A 22420-nucleotide genomic window follows, 5' to 3' on the forward strand; every position below is an offset into this window, starting at 1 on the left:
TTTCTTTATTTCAATCACAGCTAACTACTGTTAGCTTGATAAGAATGAGAGAGCATGATAACTCAAACAATGGAAAATCCAGGATGGAATGTAACAATAACAGAGAAGGAAAGTTGCTACTCACCATATAGCGGAGATGCTGAGTCGCAATAGGCACAATAAAAAGATTCACACACACATAGTTTTCGGTCGTTAAGGCCTTTGTCAGCAGTAGGCATATGCACACGCACGCGCGCGCGTCAATTTCTGAATACTCCAGTAAAACTTTACCTTAACTTAACGTAACAGTTATCATGCTCTCATAGCTTTCGGCTATTAAGACCTTTGTCAGCAGTAGACATACATACCCGCACACATACACACACTCACGCAAACGCAACTTGCACACACGTCTGCAGTCTCAGAGAGCTGGTAGTTTCAGCTCTCTGAGACTGCAGTCGTGTGTGTGTGTGTGTGTGGGCGCGCGCGCACACACACACACACACACACACACACACACACACACACACACACACGACTGCAGTCTCAGAGAGCTGAAACTACCAGCTCTCTGAGAATGCAGACGTGTGTGCAAGTTACATTTGCGTGTGTGTGTGTATGCGTGCGTGTATGTATGTCTACTGCTGACAAAGGTCTTAATGGCCGAAAGCTATGAGAGCATAACTGTTATGTTAAGTTAAGCTAAAGTTTTACTGGAGTATTCAGAAATTGACATTCATTTTGCACTAGCATTACTACTGTTACACTGTTTAACTATAGGGGATGGAGCAGCTTCAATCTTTAATAAAATATAGCTAACCAATTTCAATAACATTTAAACTTTCCTTATTTGTGCACTGAATGATAATTACAACACTAACATGAATTCCATTACTGTACTCTAGTTATTGTCCCCACTAACTACAAGTAGAATGCACAAAAGTATGACTTTTGGGGAGAAATCAGTAAATGGGCAGCGAATCATATTAGCACAGAGAGGCAGACAGCACCAAATTTCTCTTCTCCAGAAACACTTTCTTGCCATAGCTATGCTACATTTTATATCCTCTCTACTCAGGAGCTATCTCCAGATAATTTGTATTGTGAATCTGATAAACATTCCTTCAAGAACTGTTTCTAATTGTTTCATGTTAGTTGCTTGTTGAAGAAGTATGTTTATGTCAATAAATGTTGTGGCAAGAAGTGAGGGTTACAACATGTGTTCCTACAGTATTTTAAATACAACAACGTTTTCAATCTGAACTCTTTCTGGATTTATTTATTTCACAATCATAAGTTTGGAATGTGTGACGTTTTCAAGTGAAACATAGAAAAGTGCACTCAGATTGAGCATTTAGGCAAGTTTACACAGGTTTTAGCCTTTGCTATAGTCTGTCACAGTTTTCATTCTCTTTGCACACATTATAATGGTATTTGTTAGCTCTCTGTCTGAAGTTCAGTCGGTTTGTGGAATTTGTTGTTGGTATGTATTTTACGACGAAATGCTTATTATATGTCTCTCGTTCCTAACCTAACTCGTCTCTCATTCCTTAAACCTATCTAACCTAAGGACATCACACACATCCATGCCCAAGGCAGGATTCGAACCTGCGACCGTAGCAGCAGTGCAGTTCCAGACTGAAGCACCTAGAACCGCTCGGCCACACTAGCCGGTTGAATCTGCAGAAAACATCCTGTTACTTTAATGTGAGACTGGGGCAGTCACTGCAAAAATTTCAACAAGAAAACGGTGAGACAACATGTTATCCTTCTATATGTACCACACACCCCACTACTCTCTGCCATTTATAACAAGAACATAAGATTTAATGTGTCAGTTCAGATGCATGATTTTATAACTGTTTCAAACCAAGCTGTATTATTTAAGGCAAACATCATGAGCACATACATAAGCCTTAAGGTCAATATAAATGTCTAGTCATAGCAGATAAATGCAGCAAATTACATAACTAATCATTACTAATTTGAAACAAGAAGAATATATTAATAAACTGTTTGGTTGGTTGAGTGGATTCCTGTTCACATATTAGAGCAGACCACTCTGAATGTATGTTCCGCAGATTTATCACTGCAATACAGTTGTTTGGCAACCATTTTACAAAAGCCTCTTGCAAAGGATGTTATTTGTGCTAGGAATATACACCATTTAAATTCAGCAATTATAAGAAAAGAAGAAGAAGAGTAGAATGGCCACTAAATTTAGCAGCTAAAAAGTGATTATTTACTTTTAATTTGAAACATACATTACACCAACATATATTAAATTTGCCAAGTTTATGGGAGTCTCAATAATGAGTGAATCAATGACTGATGAGTGGACACGACTGCAGGATTAGAGAAAGTTATCTATGAAGTGTGAACTGACTTTCATGAAGATTAAAATGACAATGACTGACTACAACAAATGTCACCAGTGAGTCACCTTAAGTATTTCCAAACTGAGTTTGTGCAACAAATAATACCTCTTTTAGCAATGGAATCACTTATGTAGGAAGATACATATTTCGATGTACAGTAAACAGTTCTGGTAAACGTGCACTTATGGTATCTGCAGCTGCTGTGCTGTGTGCTGATGGTAACAGCTCACTTGTTGAACAATGGGAATTGAATAAGACAAACCTTGAGTCAGTTGTTGGTTGCCAATCAAAATGCTCATTCATAATTTCCTGTGGTTAGTAAATAAAGTCAGCTGGTATTTTGTTCTGTTAGGTTACGCTGTAACCACAATGTCGAAATTTTTGGCAAACTCAGAAATGAGATGTACAAGTAGGTTATTGCAATGGTGAATGTATATCTTGGACTACATTACACATAAATCAATTATTGCAATTGTATTTTTGTGTCGAGATTCACTGGCTTCGCCAATTCTCAGGCAAATTATCACAGTCCGTCCTAGCTTACACCTCAGACTATACTATAGGTAGTTTAGTTTTTTCCCAGTTATCAAATATGAAAATAAGCAAGAAACCTTGAAATTATAATTATATTATATAATTATAATTACCAGGTAAGTAAAACTACTACTAGCATTCTCAATACCGAAAACAAATGTAATCAACTTGTACATTCTGTCAAAGAAGATCGCTGGATTCAGCAATTCTCAATGACTAGTGCATACTATCACCTGACTGACTACAACCAACATCAACAAACTGCTTGGTTCAGCACACAATGCAAGAACTGCTCACACAGCAAATGTACATCAACCTCAATTCTTTTTACACTGGATTTGATATCACTCTCTGGATGAGGCTCAATTAATTATCATTCGTGCAGGTATCAATAAACTATTTGTTTGAAATTATTTGATTGTGTTCCCTGAAAATCTTTAACTGTAGTCAAATCTCTACTTACTGATATGAAATTTATGATTTACTTAGTCAACTCCTCTCAGCTGTTCACAGAAAAATATCTCATGCATTAAATTTGGTAATGTACAGTCAATGTATGTGTGGCACATATAATAGGTATGAATAAATGAGCAAAGTAAATTAGTCTGAGTGAAGAAACATAGTATGCCCTCTGACAACCATGCCTCCATCCTTGCCACCCTCCCTGTTTTCCTTTCCCTGTTGCTTCATAACCTGGGTTGTGAGTAACTGAATCCACTTTCCCTTCATCCCTTTCTTTCCCCTCTCTCCTCCCTGATGAAGGAACATTTGTTCCGAAAGCTAGGAACGTAAATTTTCGGTTCTGTTTTTTGTGTATCTATCGGCTGTACTGAGCTGAGGTAAGTACTGGCCAACCCCTCTATCTCTTTGTTAGTATTTGTTTCACATCTTTATATGAGATTTTCAATTAATCATTTAGAAACATAGTATGGGACACTTAAAATAAATAAATAAATAAATTTACAAGGTATGTAGTCAAATGGCTGTAAATGACTAGAAACTTGCTTAAAATCTAATAATGTACTTATTTGGATAACTATCAATGCCATTCATATGGAAAACTGTGTGACCACTAGAGAAACCGGAAAATCAGTGTCCTAGCCTTACTGTATTGCAGTCAGACACACACTGTTAGTAAGACTGTCATAGACATAAGAAAGTGGAAGGCAATCAGCCTTGTGAACATTTTTAAGCTGTAGCATGAAAAGGTACATTGATGTTCCACTCTGGGTAACGAAGATGTAACTGGATATGAAAAGGATAATTGCTGCTCACCATACAGCGGAGATTCTGAGCTGCAAAAAGGCACAACAAAAAGACTGTCAGAAAGTTAGGTTTCAGCCAACACGGCCTTTGTCAAAAGTAGAGACCACACACAGATGTACACACTCACCACAAACGCAACTAACAGGGTGGGGTTAAGGAGGAGGCTGGGGCAGGGGGGGGGGGGGGGGGGGGACGACAGCAGAGCAGATAGGTGCAGTCAGGAGGTTAGACAGAGGGTGGGGGGAGATGGGGGTTATCGGAAAAGGAGAGAAGTAAAAAGACTGGGTGCATTGGTGGAATGAGGGCTGTGTAGTGCTGGAATGGGAAATGGGAAGGGGCTGGATGGGTAAGGACAATGACTAACAAGGGTTGAGGCCAGGAGAGTTACGGGAGCATACAATATATTGCAGGGGGAGTCTCCACCTGTGCAATTCAGAAACACTGGTGTTGGTGGGAAGAATCCAGATGGCACAGACAGTGAAGCAGCAGTGAAATGTAGGACATTGTGTTGGGTGGTGTGCTCAGCAACAGGGTGCTCCAGTTGTTTCTTGGCCACAGTTTGTTGGTGGCCAATCATGATGACAAACAGGTTATTGGTTGTCATGCCCTCATAGAATGCAGCACTGTGGTTGCAGCTCAGCTTGTGGACCACATGATTGGTTTCAGAGGTAGCCCTGCCTTTGATGTGATAGGTGATGCTTGTGACAGAATTGGAGTAGGTGGGGGAGGAGGATGTATGGGTCAGGTCTTGCATCTAGGCCTGTTACAGGGATATGAGCCATGAGACAAGGGTCTGGGAGCAGGGGTTGTGTAGGGACGACAAGGATACTATGTACATTCGGTGGGTGGCAGAATACCACTGTGGAAGAGGTGGGAAGGGTAGTGGGTAGGACATTTCTTATTTCAGAGCACGACAAGAGGTAGTCGAAACCCTGGCAGAGAAGGTAATTCAGTTGCTCCAGTTCTTGGTGGTACTGAGTCAAGAGGGTAATGCTTCTCTGTAACTGGACAGTGGAGCTCTGGGAGGTAGTGTGTGACTGGATAGAAAAGATAAGGGAGGTCTGTTTTTGTACGAGGTTGGGAGGGTAATTACGATCTGTAAAGGTCTCAATGAGATCCTCAATATATTGCGAGAGGGACCCCTCGTCACTACAGGTGTGATGACCACATGTGGCTAGGCTATATGGATGGGACTTCTTGGTATGGAATGAGTGGCAGCTGCCAAAGTGGAGGTATTGCTGGTGGTTGGTAGGTTTGATATGGGCAGAGGTACTGATGTAACCATCTTTGAGGCGGAGGTCAACAGCAAGGAAGGCAACTTGATGGCTTGAGCAGGGCCAGGTGAAGTGAATGCTGGAGAAGGTGTTGAGGTTCTGGAGGAATGTGAATGGGTGTCCTCACCCTCGATCCAGATCACGAAGATGTCATCAATAAATGTGAACCAGGTGAGGGGTTTGAGATTCTGGGTGTTTAGAAAGGATTCCTCTAGATAGACAATGAATAGGTTGGCACAGGATGGTGCCATATAGGTGCCCATAGCCGTATCCTGGGTTTTAGGGTTGCTACAAGCTTCCCCAAGCGAAATTTGCTGATAGTTTCCTGATTTCCAGACAAGTTTTAGCATTTTTCTCTGACAAATTTTTAGATCTCAAGGGTAAGTAAAGACATAAGTTGACATAAAATGTAAGGATTTTTGTATTTCTCCCCCGTGTGAGATACTAACATCAACATCTTTTATAATGAACTGTTTTTAGATGGAGAAAGGAAGCCAAAAGGTATGTGTGTTTCATTAAGGCCACTGTTATTTTATTTCAATAAAACGAAACATTTCGTGACAAAAATACGCATTTTCTCGGAGTCACAAGACAGATTTAAAATACCTTCTCTCATTTCAGAAATAACCTCAGAAAAAAATAGTCCCCTTGAAAGAATTGTATAAGGCAGGGAAAACTTGTGTAAACTAATACTGTATGTGACCGCCAATAAAATTTTGGTTCTACTGTGTTCATTATTGTTGGTTATTACCCTTTGTGGTATGTCTATTATTTTACAGGCATTGCGTGATTTTCTTTTGAGAAATATATGAGCACATAGCATACAAACTGCCAGCGACTGGCACAATTTTCTTCTTCTACTGTCCACGCTTTCTAATATATAAACTACTTCTGAAGTGCCAAAATGTATTACAATAAATAAAATGTCTATAAAATGCTGCACTGTACAACACACTTGCGGTGAGACAGTCACAATTCTCAGGCCTCTGGCCTGCCAAGGATCACATCTGTCCTGGGTCTATATATAAACCACGAAATTCTGCCGTATTGTGCCACACACAAACAGACCTGGTCTGCAGTCAGAATGGTGAGACTACATTCTATGGGCAGGGCCTGCACATTAGTGGGAAATGATGGGCTTCAGATTGGAAGGCCCGATCCATTACAATACCTGCAGAAATGACCTGGGTTTATGCCACCCACATAGCAGCAACTTGTGCCAACGTACCCATGGGCTACTTAGAGGAATCCTTCCTAAACACCCAGAATCCCAAATCCCTCACCTGGTTAACATTTATTGATGACATCTTCATGATCTGGATTGATGGTGAGGACACCCTATCCACATTCCTCCAGTGACTCAACACCTTCTCCCCCATTCCCTTCACCTGCTCCTACTCCTACTCAACCCATCAAGCCACCTTCCTCGATGCTGACCACCTCAAAGATGGTTATATCAGTATCTCTGTCCAAATCAAATCTACCAGCCACCAGCAATACCTCCACTTCGACAGCTGCCACACATTCCATACCAAGAAATACCTTCCACACAGCGTAGCCACCTGTGGCCATCGCATCTGTAGTGACAAGCGATCCCTTTCAAAATATGTCCAGGGTCTCATTGAGGCCTTTAGAGATTGTAATTATCCTCCCAACCTTACACAAAAACAGATGCCTTACACAAAAACAAATCTTCCACATCTTATCTTTCCAGTCACCCAACACCTCCCAAAGTCCCACCGCCCGACCACAGAGAAGCTTTCCCCTTGTGACTCGGTACTACCCAGGACTGGAGCAACTGAATTACATTCTCCACCAGGGTTTCGAGTGCCTCTTGCCATACCCTGAAATAGGAAATTCCCTATCCACCATCCTTACCACTCCTCCAACAATTGTATTCTGCTGCCCACCAAGCCTACACAATATCCTCATCATCCTTACACAACCCCTGCTTCCAGCCCCTTGCCTCACAGCCCATATCCCTGTAACAAGACCTAGATGCAAGACCTGTCCCATACATCCTTCCACCACCATCTACTCCAGTCCTGTCACAAATATCACCTATTCCATCAAAGGCAGGGCTACCTGTGAAACCAGCCATGTGATCTACAAGCTAAGCTGCATTCTACGAGGACATAACATCCAACAACCTGTTTGCCAGCATGACAGCATGATTGGCCACTGACAAATGTGGCCAAGAATCAACTGGACCACCCTGCTGCTGAGTACGTCACACAACAGGATGTCCTTCACTTCAGTGCTGCTTCACAGCCTGTGCCATCTGTATTCTTCCCACCAACACCAGCTTCTCTGAACTGCGCAGGTGGAAACACCCCCTGCAATATATCCTACGTTCCCGTAACCCTCCTAGCCTCAACCTTTGTTAGTCATTGTCCTTACCCATCCAGCCCCTTCCCTTTTCCCATTCCTGCACAACACAGCACTAATTCCACCAAAGCACCCAGTCTTTTACTTCTCTCCTTTTCTGCTATCTCCCCCCCCCCCCCCCCCTCGCCCTCTGTCTAACATTCCGAATGCACCTGGCTGCCTCACACTTCACCTCTTCCCTGCACGCTTGTAGCAGCACTTTACCATCCCCACCCCCTAACCTGCTATCCTTCCCCCTCCCTGCCCTAGCCTTCTCTTACCCCCACCTGGATGCCTCTCTCTTAATACCCTGCTGCCCCCAGTCTGGCTCTAGCTATCAGGGTCAGTGGTCATGTGTGGACTGGAGATATGGTGTGAGCCATAGAGTAACAGTCACTGTGACAATGCCAATGACGTCATGGGGGCAAGATACAACTTATTATACAGTCACACTATTGTAATCTGTTAAATGACACAGACTGTTTGTGGATTTCGGCTTTTTCAGTACAATTGTGATGTTCTAAATGATGAAATACTTTTGTCCTGCATGGCTACTGTAAACAAGAGTACAACATAAAATACACTGTTTATCAGAAGCATCGTACTAATTTCACAACTGGCTCTTGGGCTTGCACTATTAATTTCCAGTAGTAACTACAGTACTTTGAGAAACAAAATTTGATAAGAAAGGGTTGGGAAGTGTACAGAAATACATAGGTGAGTAAGACTGAATAATAGGAAGTCCTAGATCCTGATCAGACGTTACTTCACTATCCGATATCGTGGTAAAGAACCAGTGAAACAAGGCAACTAATTTATTCTTAGTGGGACATCCATAACTGTTACTTGGATTGTTCATAGAGAATAAAAACCACTGCAAATGAAATTTCAGAGTTCCTTTATTTGGATAAAGGCATGTACAGTACAAGGGTTTCAGGACACTAATCCCATCTTTCGGTGCTATTTAATTGTCTACAACACTACTGCACAACTCACGTACCAAAACTGACAAATTCAATAGTAGTATGAGAGAACATGTGTGAGGAGACATGAGAAATGTGGGGTCATCCAGTAAGACTCGAGATGAATAGGGCGTAACAGACAAAACAGGACTAAATCTATAAGTATGCACACTCAGTTGGAAAAATATAATCTGATGACCTATTACATGTTTATAGATTTAGTCCCGTTTTTTCGGTTAGGCCGTTTTTGCCTCAGGTCTTACTGGATGACCCCACATTTTTCATGCTTTACCTGCACAGTCTCTCTCATATTGCTGGATACATATATTAATTTTTCTACATGACTTGTCATCCACAATTAAGTAGCACCTGAAGATGAGATTAGTGTCCTGAAACCTGGGTAGTGTACATGCCTTTATTCAAATAAAGGAACTTCAAACTTACAACTGCAGCAGATTTTATTCGCATAGGTAACACTTGGTTTAAGAATTATGAAAGAAGGTTATATATGTGGAAGAGGCTTGGAGACACTCGAAGATTTCAGATAGATTATATAATGGTAAGACAGAAATTTAGGAACCAGGTTTTAAATTGTAAGACATTTCCAGGGGAAGATGTGGACTCTGACCACTATTTATTGGTTATGAACTGTAGATTGAAATTGAAGAAACTGCAAAAATGTAGTAATTTAAGGAGACGGGACCTGGATAAACTGAAAGAACCAGAGGTTGTAGAGAGTTTCAGAGAGAGCATTAGGGAACGATTGACAAATACAGCAGAAAGAAACACAATAGAAGAAGAATGGAGAGAGAGCATTAGGGAATGATTGACAAATACAGCAGAAAGAAACACAGTAGAAGGAGAATGGGTAGCTTTGAGAGATGAAATAGTGAAGGTCGCAGAGAATCAAGTAGGTAAAAAGATGAGGGCCAGCAGTAATCCTTGAGTAACAGGAGAGATATTGAATTTAATTGATGAAAGGAGAAAATATAAAAATGCAGTAAATTAAGCAAGCGAAAAGGAATACAAACGCCTCAAAAACGAGACTGACAAGGAGTACAAAATGGCTAAGCAAGGATGGCTAGAGGACAAATGTAAGGAGGTAGAGGCATATATCACTAGGGGTAAGATAGATACTGCCTACAGAAAAATTAAAAGAGACCTTTGGAGAAAAGACAACCACCTGCATGAATATCAAAAGCTCAGATGGAAAACCAGTCCTAAGCCAAGATGGGAAAGCAGAAACATGGATGGAGTATACGAGGGGGGACCCAAAAAAAACCAGAATTTCTTTCTAGAAAGTATATACTTTATTGTTTTCAAATACAACCTTAATCTCCTTCGAAGTACTCTCCATTAGCTTTAATACACTTGTCCAAATGTTCATTCCAGTGTTCGAAGCACCTTTTAAATTCGTGTTCTTTGATACCTACTAGCACTTTCATGACATTGCGTTTTACGTCTTCCACATTCGCTTCCCTCTCAAGTCTCTCTTCATCCTCGGGAATAGGAAGAGATCTGAGGGTGCTAAATCCGGTGAGTAGGGCACGTGGGTCAAGGTAGTTGTCTTCATTGAGGCCAAAAACTGGTGAACACTGAGAGCCGTGTGTGCGGGAGCATTGACGTGACGCAGGAACCACACGCCAGAATCCCACAAAGCCAGACGTTTTCGCGGCAAACTTCTGCGAAGCCGTTTCATAACCTCCAAATAGAATTGTTGGTTTACTGTCTGGTTTTCAGGGGCAAATGCAGAGTGTACGATACCTTTGATGTCAAAAAAAAAAAAAAAAAAAACAGATCAACATCGTTTTCACATTTGATTTCACTTGTTGAGCTTTTTTTGGTCGAGGTGAGTCAGGTGACTTCCATTGTGATGATTGTTGTTTACTTTCTGGATCGTACCCATAGCACCATGACTCAATACCTGTAATGATTTAGTTGAAAAAATGTGGATCATCTTTGAACGTGTCCTTCATTTTGAGGCAGGCTTGAACGCGACGATCCCTTTGATCTCGGGTAAGAAGCTTTGGCACGAATTTTGCTGCCACTCTTTGCATCCCCAAATCGATGGTCAAGATGCGCTGAATTGAGCTCCAGGACAACCCAGAAAAGTTCTCGAGTTGGTCGATTTTCACTGATGAGATTACGGATTTTGTTGATATTGTCTTCGCTTCGAGCAGTTGAAGGTCGACCGGAACGGGGCTGATCTTCAACCACCATTTCTCCCTTTTTAAACCGAGAAAACCATTCGTACAGTTGCGCTTTACTAAGAGCATGGTCTTTGTAGGCTGTCGGAATCATCACAACAGTTTCTGCTGCATTCTTGCTGAGCAAGAAACAAAACTTCACTGCCGCACAGTGTTCATAAGACCTAGCCATTTCCTTGTGTCATGTCTGCACTGTACGCACACTCAAAGAACTGTCAAAGAAACCACACTTCTCACTTTTGGGTGACGCCGCGTGGCAGAATGACTCAGCAGAGCTCCTACTACAACTGTCTGGCGGCGCAACCTGCTACTACAAGTACACGATGTGCAGCATTACGATTCCGGTTACTTTTGGGTCCCCCTCGTATAAAAGGTCTATATAAGAGCGATGTCCTTGGGGGCAATATTATGGAAATGGAAGAGGACATAGTTGAAGATGAGATGGGAGATATGATACTGCGTGAAGAATTTGACAGAGCACTGAAAGACCTAAGTCAAAAAAAGGTCTCAGGAATAGACAACATTCCATAAGAGCTACTGATAGCCTTGGGAGAGACAGCCATGACAAAACTCTATCATCTGGTGAGCAAGATATACCAGACAGGTTAAATACCGTATTTACTCGAATCTAAGCCGCACTTTTTTTCCGGTTTTCGTAATCCAAAAAATCGCCTGCGGCTTAGAATCGAGTGCAAAGCAAGCGGAAGTTATGAAAAATGTTGGTACGTGCCACCACAACTAACTTCTGCCGTCAAATATATGTAGCGCTACGCGCGCATGCTTTGTAGGCACAAAGATAAATACTGGTGCCAAAACCTCTGCGTCAGTAAATAATTTTTTTTAAAAAAAAAAGTGGAAGACGAGCTTTTTTTCTCCGCCGCGAGTTTCGACCACTGCATTTTCATACATTATCCAATGAAGTAAATACAAATTCCATATTGTTCATCTTCGAATGTAGCACAATTTCAGTGTACTACGAAAATCTGACTGGCAAGACTGACGAGGATGTTTGTCAATATGGCCAACTCTACGTTCTGAATTTTTTCCTATCTGTGAGAAGAGATGGTTGCTAATCGGAACCTGATGAAATTTGAATCACATACAGTATTCTCTTCACCATAAGAATAATACAAATATAAACATTTTGCCATGTATTCTTTCGTGTTTGTTGCTATCTCATTTAAATCCTGTCTGCCTAATAAACTACGAAACTAGAGTGAGACAACAGCAAACGCGGAAGAATATACGTATCGTGTCATGTTTATATTCGTATTATTCTTATGCCTAATACTGATACAGTCAGAAATGAAGCACGGCAAGTGACTAGATTTTTAAATCTAAGATGACTCTAATTTCTGTGCAGAATTTGATGTAATAAAGAAGTGGCCGCAAAGATTTTGAAACGGAGAAAATTTTCGCCTAACTCTCGTTCAGAACATGTTCTATCATACGCAGTCTATTATTTGATTCTTGTTGATCATTATCAAAGAAAGCAGCAGTGTAAGTAACGTCTCTTGTCATTGTTTCGCTAATGAGACGATTCCCCCCCCCCCTCTCTCTCTCTTTTAATTGTATACGGCGGTAGCGCGCACAAAAGCAAGCCATGCCGCGAGCCGCAACAGGCCGTAAACACGCACTATCAGAATGCGACAAACAATGCATGACACAGTGCAGTAATGCATTTTCAGCTTAAGAGTGACGCAAACACCTATAACAAAGAAAGCGGCACTTATCAGATCAAAGCAAAATAAGCAATCGATTCAAACAAGACGAAGCACGTGAAAAAGGAAGGGTACCTGTATACATACGGACGGAGCGCCTGACGCATAGCAATGGCTACGTGGTAAAGCTTAACTGCTAAGGTTACGACTCGAACCAAACTACTGTAGCTGTATCGTCATTCATTCGACCTAAATTGTGTCTCATATTACAATGAACCAGCTTTGTATCGATTTGGAGGTGCGGCCTAAAACTTTTCTCTCCCCTTGAATTTCGAGTCTCAAATTTCAGGTGCGGCTTAGATTCGGGAATTTTTTTTTTCCTTTATTTCGAGTCTTATTTTTCAGGTGCAGCTTAGATTCGAGTGCGGCTTAGATTCGAGTAAATACGGTACCCTCAGATTTCAATAAGAATATAATAATTCTAATCCCAAAGAAATCAGGTGCCGACAGGTACGAAAATTATCGAACTATCAGTTCAATAAGTCAGATGCAAAATACTAACACAAATTCTTTACAGATGAATGGAAGAACTGGTAGAAGCCGAACTTGGGGAAGATCAGTTTGGATTCCGTAGAAATGTTGGAACACACGAGGCAATACTGACCCTACGACTTACCTTAGAAGACAGATTAAGGAAAGGCAAACCTATGTTTCTAGCAATTGTAGACTTGGAGAAAGCTGTTGACAACGTTGACTGGAATACTCTCTTTCAAATTCTGAAGGTGGCAGGGGTAAAATACAGGGAGCGAAAGGCTATTTACAATTTACAGTCAGATGGCAGTTATAAGAGTAGAGGGGCATGAAAGAGAAGTAGTGGTTGAGAAGGGAGTGAGGCAGGGTTGTAGTCTATCCTCTATGTTATTCAATCTGTATATTGAGCAAGCAGTAAAGGAAACAAAACAAAAATTTGGAGTAGGAATTAAAAACCACGGGGAAGAAATACAAACATTAAGGTTTGCCAATGACATTGTAATTCTGTCAGAGACAGCAAAGGACCTGGAAGAGCAGTTGAACAGAATGGACAGTGTCTTGAAAGGAGGATATAAGATGAATATCAATAAAATCAAAAGAAGGATACTGGAATGTAGTCGAATGAAGCCTCGTGATGCTGAGGGAATTTGATTACGAAATGAGACACACAAAGTAGTAGATGAGTGTTGCTATTTGGGGAGCAAAATAACTGATGATGATCGAAGTAGGGAGGATATAAAATGTAGACAGGCTATGGCAAGGAAAATGTTTCTGAATAAGAGATATTTGTTAACTTTGAGTATGGATTTAAGTGTCAGGAAGTCTTATCTGAAAGTATTTGTAAGGAGTGTAGCCATGTATGGAAGTGAAACTTGGACAATAATCAGTTTAGACAAGAAGAGGATAGAAGCTTTCGAAATGTGGGGCTACAGAAGAATGCTGAAGATTAGATGGGTAGATCTCATAATTAATGAGGAGGTATTGAATAGTATTGGGGAGAAGATGAAATTGTGGCACAACCTGACTAAAAGAAGGGACCGGTCGATAGGACACATTCCGAGGCATCAGAGGATCACCAATTTAGTACTGGAAGGAATTGTGGAGGCTAAAAATCGTAAAGGTGTGTGACAGCATAGCTGCTCTGGACAACTTCCATCATCTTCGCATTTCAATGAAGAATATAACGTTTTTGGTATGAGTATCACAATAGGCATGACTCGCAGCAAGACCGAAGAAGACCACATTTTTATGTAGAAACAGCTGTGGCAGATATGAACATATTCATTAAAAATGAAGGTACATCCAGGAAGGAGGTTAGCTAACAAGGTTTACATTTGTTTGCAGGAAACACAGGCATTGTTTGGTTGACAACTTACACAGAAAGTAGCAAACAATCACGTTGAAGTGAGAAAAATTAGAGAAACAGATTATTGTAATGTGGACACATAACCAAGAATGTTAGAACAACTTTATTAGACCGTGGCATGTGCACCAATCACCATAATACAAGCTGAGCACAATAAGATACAGAAAGTGTATGCAAACAGTAATAACATGATAACTGAATGTGAGTTTAGTGCGGCAGGGTTTAAATAGGCACTCGCCACTCTCGGGCTCTGTCGGAAGTTCACAGTATTAAACTTTTGCGGCCCACTCTTGTGTATGACAAGAACACTGCTCATGCGCTCGGCTTTCAAGTATATGCACATTACTTCATTCGTCTACTCTTGAGGAACAGCTCGGATTCACAAGGTGTCCATGGAGTCTTCCTCTGCAAGGTTCTGACTGAGATGATGCGCTGATACTGGGAAATATGGTCGGAAGTACTTGGGGCACAGGCAGCATCACAGTCCGCCTTCTTGAGTCAAACAACACAGTAAGACGGGTGATGTCAGCACAAGCTCCATGTCAACATCAGGTCCAGAGCTGGCTGGTGGTGGTGGTACCCCCACAGGTAGCATCCGAGGTGGAGGAGACGGCTCCAGTATGAATAGCGGCTGAATCGGTACTGGTAGCATTATTGGAGAAGCTGTGCCACATTCATCCACTGGTGATGGGGGTCCCCTCGTATGTTGTGGCAGGGATCCAGTTCGCATCAGGGGATCCATCGAGTAACACAGACTGGTGTGGTGACGTCGGTGTCCCAGCACGTGCATGTGCGACTGGTCATAATGATGTGCACTGAGGCTCTCCTCCATTCAGATGTCAGAGACGGTGGCCATGGCATCGGGGGATGACAGCGGGAATTCAGTTTGGGCGGGCCGGAAATGGGATGACTGCACGGATTGGCGTCCCTGACATGGGCCGCAGGACAGGCAGGAGCGTCCGAGGTTGATGCCTGTGGAGCAGTTCAAGGGGTCTGTTGTCGTCGAATTGCGTGAACTGATAGGAAGACAGAAACTGATCCAAGGCAACATCAGCCAGGGACCGAGTCATTCACTTTTTTATTTGTGTTCTGAATGTTCTACATAGCCTTTCAGTCTCACTGTTGGACTGCAGGTATAAGGGCGGGGCAAAAATGTGGTGAATCCTGTGGGTGATGCAAAGCAGGCAAACTCCTGTGACACAAACTGAGGGCTGTTATTGGAGCCCAACATTCCCGGAAGTCGTCCTATGGAAAAAATTTTTGAGGGGGCTGCCACGGTGCCAGAGGCCAAAGTTGATGTGTAACATACAACATATGGGAACTGAGAGAATGCTTCAATAAGTATTAAGCAGTACATATTCAGCAAAGAGCCGACGAAATTGATATGGCAACGGTCCCAGGCCTGCGAAGGCTGCGGCCACGAGAAGAACATCACCTGCGGGGCAGCTTGCGGTGATGCACATTGAGAACATGCTGTAACGTGACTAGTGAGGTCACCATCCAAACCAGGCCAAAAAACATGAAGGCAGGCTAAAACCTTTATGTGTGACACCCCCACTGATCAGCATGTAGCAACTGAACAATCTCTGAATTGAGAGCCAAGGGAACCACTATGCGAGGAGCTGAATAGTCCATATCAAGGAGTAGAACATCATCAATGACAGAGAAACAATGTCAAGACACATAGTAGTTACGGAGGCGGTTGGATGCCCACACCCACAGTGGAGGCTCCTCACGCCAGCCATGTTGTACACAATGCACCACTTTCTGTAAAATCGGATCAGTAACATTAGCCTGCATGACCTGAGCACCAGATTAGAAAACCATCAATAGTCTGACAAATGCATTCATCAATGTGGAAACAGACTAACTCCTCCCAATCAAAAACTGGGTCCGGACCAAAAGATGGTTGTTGACCCAGTTGGTATGTTACGAGACAAGGAGCAGATTGTGAGACAGACTTCAGTTTGGAAAACTGCAACCAGTGGAGAGACATTCTCTTATGCAGCAAAGCATGTAACAGTTGGGCAACTGACGCCGTCCCCGGCAAAAACTTGTGATAATAAGCAATCTTACCCAAAAAAACAAGGAGTTCTTTGACTCGTGTAGGATGCGGAAAAGCCACAACAGCAGAGACATTCTGACCAAGGGGTTTGATACTAGCACCAGAAAACTTGAACCCAAGAAAACCAACACAAGGCTGAAAGAAGTGGCACTTTTTCAAATTGCATTTCAGCCTGGCAGCCAGATTTTTAAAAAAACACCCCCCCCCCCCCCCCCCCCACCACACACACACACACACACACAAACACAAGTTGTCGAGATGTTCAGCATTGGAGGAGCTAGAGACCACAACATCATCAAGATAGTTGGCACAGACCTCACAAGTTGTTCAAGAAACTGCTGGAAAATTGCCAAGGCGGTGGCCATGCCAAATGGTAACTGCAAGTACTGATACAATCCAAAAGGCGTGTTAACAATCATGAGCTGTTGAGAGACAGCATCAATGAGAAACTGGAGATCTGCATCAGAGAGGTCGATCTTGAAAAAATATTGACCACCAGTGAGCCTAGCAAAAAGTTTGTCAGAGTGTGGCGACAGATACGTGTCAATCATAGACTGTGGATTAACAAAAACTTTGAAATCGCTGCACAGATGTAACCGTCCTGACAGCTTCTTCACAATGATTAAGGGAGTAGCCCATTCCATGAGTGTGATTTGTTGGATGGCACCAGAGGCTCTGCCTGTGCCTTGAGCTCTGCCTGTGCCTTGAGCTCTGCCTTGACTCGGTGACAGAGCACCATCGACACCAGGTGAACCTGGAAGAAATGGGGTCTGGCCAGAGGTTTCATGGGGATATGGGCTTTGAAATTATTGGCACAACCAAACCTACAGAAAACAAGACCAGAAAATCCAGTGGACGAACCACAGATTTATATGTGACTGGACCGAGACACTACCTAAGGTCAGAATGCTCTGTTTATGGTAGCTGACTAATGTATGTAACACTGGCACTAAAGTCCATGTACGTTTGCAAGTTGCGTAGTGACACGGCAGCACCAATGTCGACTCGCTTGTGCAAAACCTTCTGATAAACCTTGGCATCAATAAAAAGATTATTGGGTGCAACAGGCACGTCCGATACATAACTGAAATTCATGTCATCATCTGCAACACACTGTTGGAATTTTGCATTGCAAACAGGAGCAATGTGGCCTGTTTTGTTGCACTGGCAGCAAATGGAGCACCGCTTAGGACAATACAGCCTATCGTGGGTGACAAAACACAACGGACAAGATGGAAGCATCGAAAACTTGCATTGTTGTTCATTACCACGCTTGCTGTGCTGCAGCTGCTGCTGCTGTGGCCTTGGTTGCTGCAGTGAGGTGGGCCAGCTGCTGCAACATTTTGCTTGTGTGCAGACCACTGCCACCATGTCGTCCCCCAGTGAATCAGCCAACAAACAGTGGGAGGCAAGCAGCTTAAATTTCTGCAACCTCGCACGACAATTCAATTTGAGTACCTGCAGCCATCAAAACCTCACACAATTGAGCAATGGTCAGAATGTCTCAGAGGGAGGGGTTTTCAGACTAAGGGGCCCACTAATGAATCTCACGATCAGGGCAAACTGAATGATTGCACACGAGCCACTTGGTTGGCATACAACTCCTTATGTACATTAGTGAGACAGTGACAAATGAAGGTCGCACTTGTTATCAAAAGAGAGTGAAGATGAATCCTGCTGGGGACCACATGGCAAAGGAGTTGATACATGCACGGCACTAATGAAGACAAAAAAAGCATGGCATAAGGTAAAATCAGTCAATCCCAAAGCATGACAATGCTGCTGCAACCATTTTTCATAGCTTCCCATTCTTCTACAGACTCATCATAAGCTGGAAATGGCAGGGATAAATGACTGGGGTAGCGACAGGCAAAACTGGAAGTGCAAGGGGTGACATAGCAGGCGATGTATACTGAGAGGGACCTAACTGGCCGAAACAGAGACAAGCATTTAAGCATTTGCAATACCACAGTTTGATTGTGTTGCACTGTGGTGATACCCCCTGCTGCGGACTGAGATGCTATAAATGCAGTAAGAACCCCTTGCTTATCAACCAGCCATCATAAAAAATCATCTGTAGCACTATCAGACATTGTATACGCAATGGAGGACCAACCATAGACTGAAAACGATGCGGAGATCAATCCCACACATGTTGTAACTTGGACACTTGACACAACCAAGAATGTTGGAACAACTTTATTAGACTGTGGCATGTACAGCATTCATCATATCATACACCGAACACAATAAGACAAGGCAAATGTATGCAAACAGTAATAACATGACAACTGAGTGCAAGCATAGTGCAGCAGGGTTTAAATAGGAAGTCGCCCATGCCAGGTTCTACCGCAAGTTCACAGTAATGCTCTTTCGCAACACACACTCATGGATAACAACACTTTGCTAGTATGCACAGCTTTCAAGTGTGCGTGCATTTCTTCACAGATGACGTGGAAAGGTTTTTACAATCAGTCCTTGAAGAACATGTCAGTGAGACATGGCTACTACTTTTACTTTCAGGACACAGATACAACAGCTGACTGAAGAATGTTTACCAAACAAGGATATTATGTTAAAGATATTGCCACCAAAGATTACAATAAAGAGTCTCCAAGAAGTCACAATACCCCTTAAGAAAATATACATGGGAACGTGCCACTGACACTCCATTACCTGGGCAGTTGAAATTCAAGTATTGCAGTCAACAAAGAATGACTACATTTAAAAAAAAAATTGAAAATGTAAGCAAAACACTGGAAAATCCAAGATTGAATAAAGACAACATTATGAAAAGGATGAATTGCTACTTACTCTACAGTAGAGATGTACAGTCACAGATAGGCATGACAAGAAGACCGTCGAACGCGCGCGCGCACCAAAAGGCATCTCGCGCACACATATGACAACTCTCTCTGGCTGTCGAGGCCAGCAGTCCATCTTATGTTATGATATGAGCTGGGGAGTCATCACGATACCTCCCACGACCTTAGCACGGCAGACAATTCATTACAGGCAATAATCAAATCCCACGTGGCTCGGTGAAAGTATAAGATTACAGAAGAATTGTACGAAAGTGCTGAGGAAGCCTTTTAAAGCATAACTCATGAACTGTTCTGCACAGGGTCAATGATGACATGGAAACATACAGGCCTCTGTGTACAAGGCATAACGGTGGATGCATTTATCTTCTGGATGCATACTTGTTATATGTAAGAATTTATACCTGCTGTACATAAGAACTCCAACAAACAGTATACTATTTTCAACTAGGGTGTACGGGGACTTCTCAGACACACTGTATGCTGTCAGTATATGGATACATTTTTGTTTCTTACATAGTGAAAGCTGCCTGCCAGCCACTGTGTTGGATCTGTACAAGAACTGATAAACTACTGGTCATGTTACATGACATATTTAATCGTCAGTCTTCACTCTTCTCTACCACCAACTTTATGCAGCAAGATAAATAGCTACATTAACGTATGTGTGGTAAAGAGCTGGTCACAAAATGGATATACCTGTTGTGAAGTTGATAATGTGATCACCGTGGCTTTTGATGCAAGACTACTGCAGTGTGGATACTTAAAAAATGATGTGGAATGTCCACATCTTACCCACTATCAAGTGTGCTTATTGTCCCATTCCAAGGCATTATCACCATTTCACTGAAACTCCTCATTTACACTTTGTTGACTAATAAGGGGAAACTGTGTAACAACACTGCAACTTCTGTTTTGAGAAATATGACTGCAAATGTTGGTCATAACTGTCTGTTTCACAGCACTGTTTCTTCAGGAACCTGTGCTTTTGTAGTCTCCATATTTGGTAAGTTCAAAAACTGATGCAGATAAATAACTGTGGGCCGTAGGAGAGACAAATCTCCATACTTTAAAGTCATTTTATTCAGTTTTAGCTGGGGCACTTTTCTTATTTATTTTTATTTATTTAAATGTCAAGGTCCGTAGGACCAAATTGAGGAGCAAATCTCCAAGGTCATGGAACGTGTCAGTACATGAACTTACAACATAAAAAGTAATAAAAGATAAAAATAAATGTTCATGAACCTGAAAGAAAATCAGTCCATAAGTTTAAGCAAACACTATCAGCAATACAATGAGAATCATCTTAATTTTTCAAGGAACTCCTCGACAGAATAGAAGGAGTGACCCATGAGGAAACTCTTCAGTTTCGATTGGAAAGCGCGTGGATTACTGCTAAGATTTTTTAATTCGAGTGGCAGCTTATTGAAAATGGATGCAGCAGTATACTGCACACCTTTTTGCACAAGAGTTAAGTAAGTCTGATCCAAATGGAGGTTTGATTTCTGCAGAGAATTAACCGAGTGAAAGCTGCTTACTGTTGGAAATAAAGTAATATTGGTAACAAGAAACGACAATAAGGAATATACATATTGAGAGGCCAATGTCAAAATACCCAGACTCGTGAAAAGAGGTCGACAAGAGGTTCGTGAACTCACACCACTTATTGCCCGAACCGCCCGTTTCTGAGCCAAAAATATCCTTCTAGGATGGGAAGAGTTACCCCAAAACATAACACCATACGACATAAGTGAATGAAAATAAGCAAAGTAGACTAATTTACGTGTCGAAATATCACTCACTTTCGATACCGTTCGAATAGTGAAAATGGCAGTATTAAGTCTTTGAACAAGATCCTGAACGTGGGCTTTCCACGACAGCTTACTATCTATCTAAACACCTAGGAATTTGAACTGTTCAGTTTCACTAATCATATACCCATTCTGTGAGATTAAAACATCAGGTTTTGTTGAATTGTGTGTTAGGAACTGTAAAAACTGAGTCTTACTGTGATTTAACGTTAGTTTATTTTCTACAAGCCATGAACTGAGGTCATGTACTGCTCTACTTGAAACCGAGTCAATGTTGCACACAACATCCTTTACTACCAAGCTAGTGTCATCAACAAACAGAAATATTTTAGAGTTACCCATAATACTAGAGGGCATATGATTTACATAAATAAGGAACAGGAGCGGCCGTAACACTGATCCCTGGGGCACCCCCCACTTGACAGTACCCCACTCAGATCCCACATCACAGCCGTTATCAACATTGTGAATAATGACCTTTTGCTGCCTGTTGCTAAAGTAAGAGGTGAACTAATTGTGAGCTACTCCCCTTATTCCGTAATGGTCCAACTTCTGGAGCGATATTGTGTGATCAACACAGTCAAATGCCTTTGTTAAATCAAAAAATACGCCAAGCGTTCGAAACTTTTTGTTTAGCCCATCCAGTACCTCATAGAGAAAAGAGAATATAGCATTTTCAGTTGTCAAACGACTTCTAAAGCCGAACTGTACATTTGATAGCAAATCGTGTGATATAAAATGATCAATTAACCTTACATACACAGACTTTTCGATAACTTTTGCAAACACTGATGGCATAGAAATAGGTCTAAAATTATCTACATTATCCCTTTTTCCCTTTCTATAAAGCGGCTTTACTACTGAGTACTTTAATCGCTCAGGAAACGGACCATTCCTTCAGGAAAAATTACAAATATGGCTAAATACAGGGCTAACATGTGCAGCACAGTACTTTAATATTCTACTAGACACTCCATCATAACCATGAGAGTCCTTAGTCTTCAGTGATTTGATTATTGTCTCAATCTCCCTCTTGTCTGTATCACAGAGGAGTATTTCAGACGTCAATCTCGGAAAGGCATTTGCTAAGAAATTTATATGATTTCCTGTAGATACTAAATTTTTATTTAATTCACCAGCAATGCTCAGAAAATGGTTGTTAAATACTGTACATATATCTGATTTATCAGTAACACA

General features: G+C 41.9%; 1 protein-coding gene across 2 annotated transcripts in view; it reads right to left on the reverse strand.

Annotated features, from left to right (window-relative positions):
- Positions 1-22420, reverse strand: part of LOC126188309 (PAN2-PAN3 deadenylation complex subunit PAN3) — a 141983-nt gene that overhangs the window by 2589 nt on the left and 116974 nt on the right. The gene's annotated exons all lie outside the window — the stretch shown is intronic.

The sequence above is a fragment of the Schistocerca cancellata genome, chromosome 5 (assembly GCF_023864275.1).
Source record: "Schistocerca cancellata isolate TAMUIC-IGC-003103 chromosome 5, iqSchCanc2.1, whole genome shotgun sequence".
Taxonomy (NCBI): Eukaryota; Metazoa; Arthropoda; class Insecta; order Orthoptera; family Acrididae; genus Schistocerca; species Schistocerca cancellata.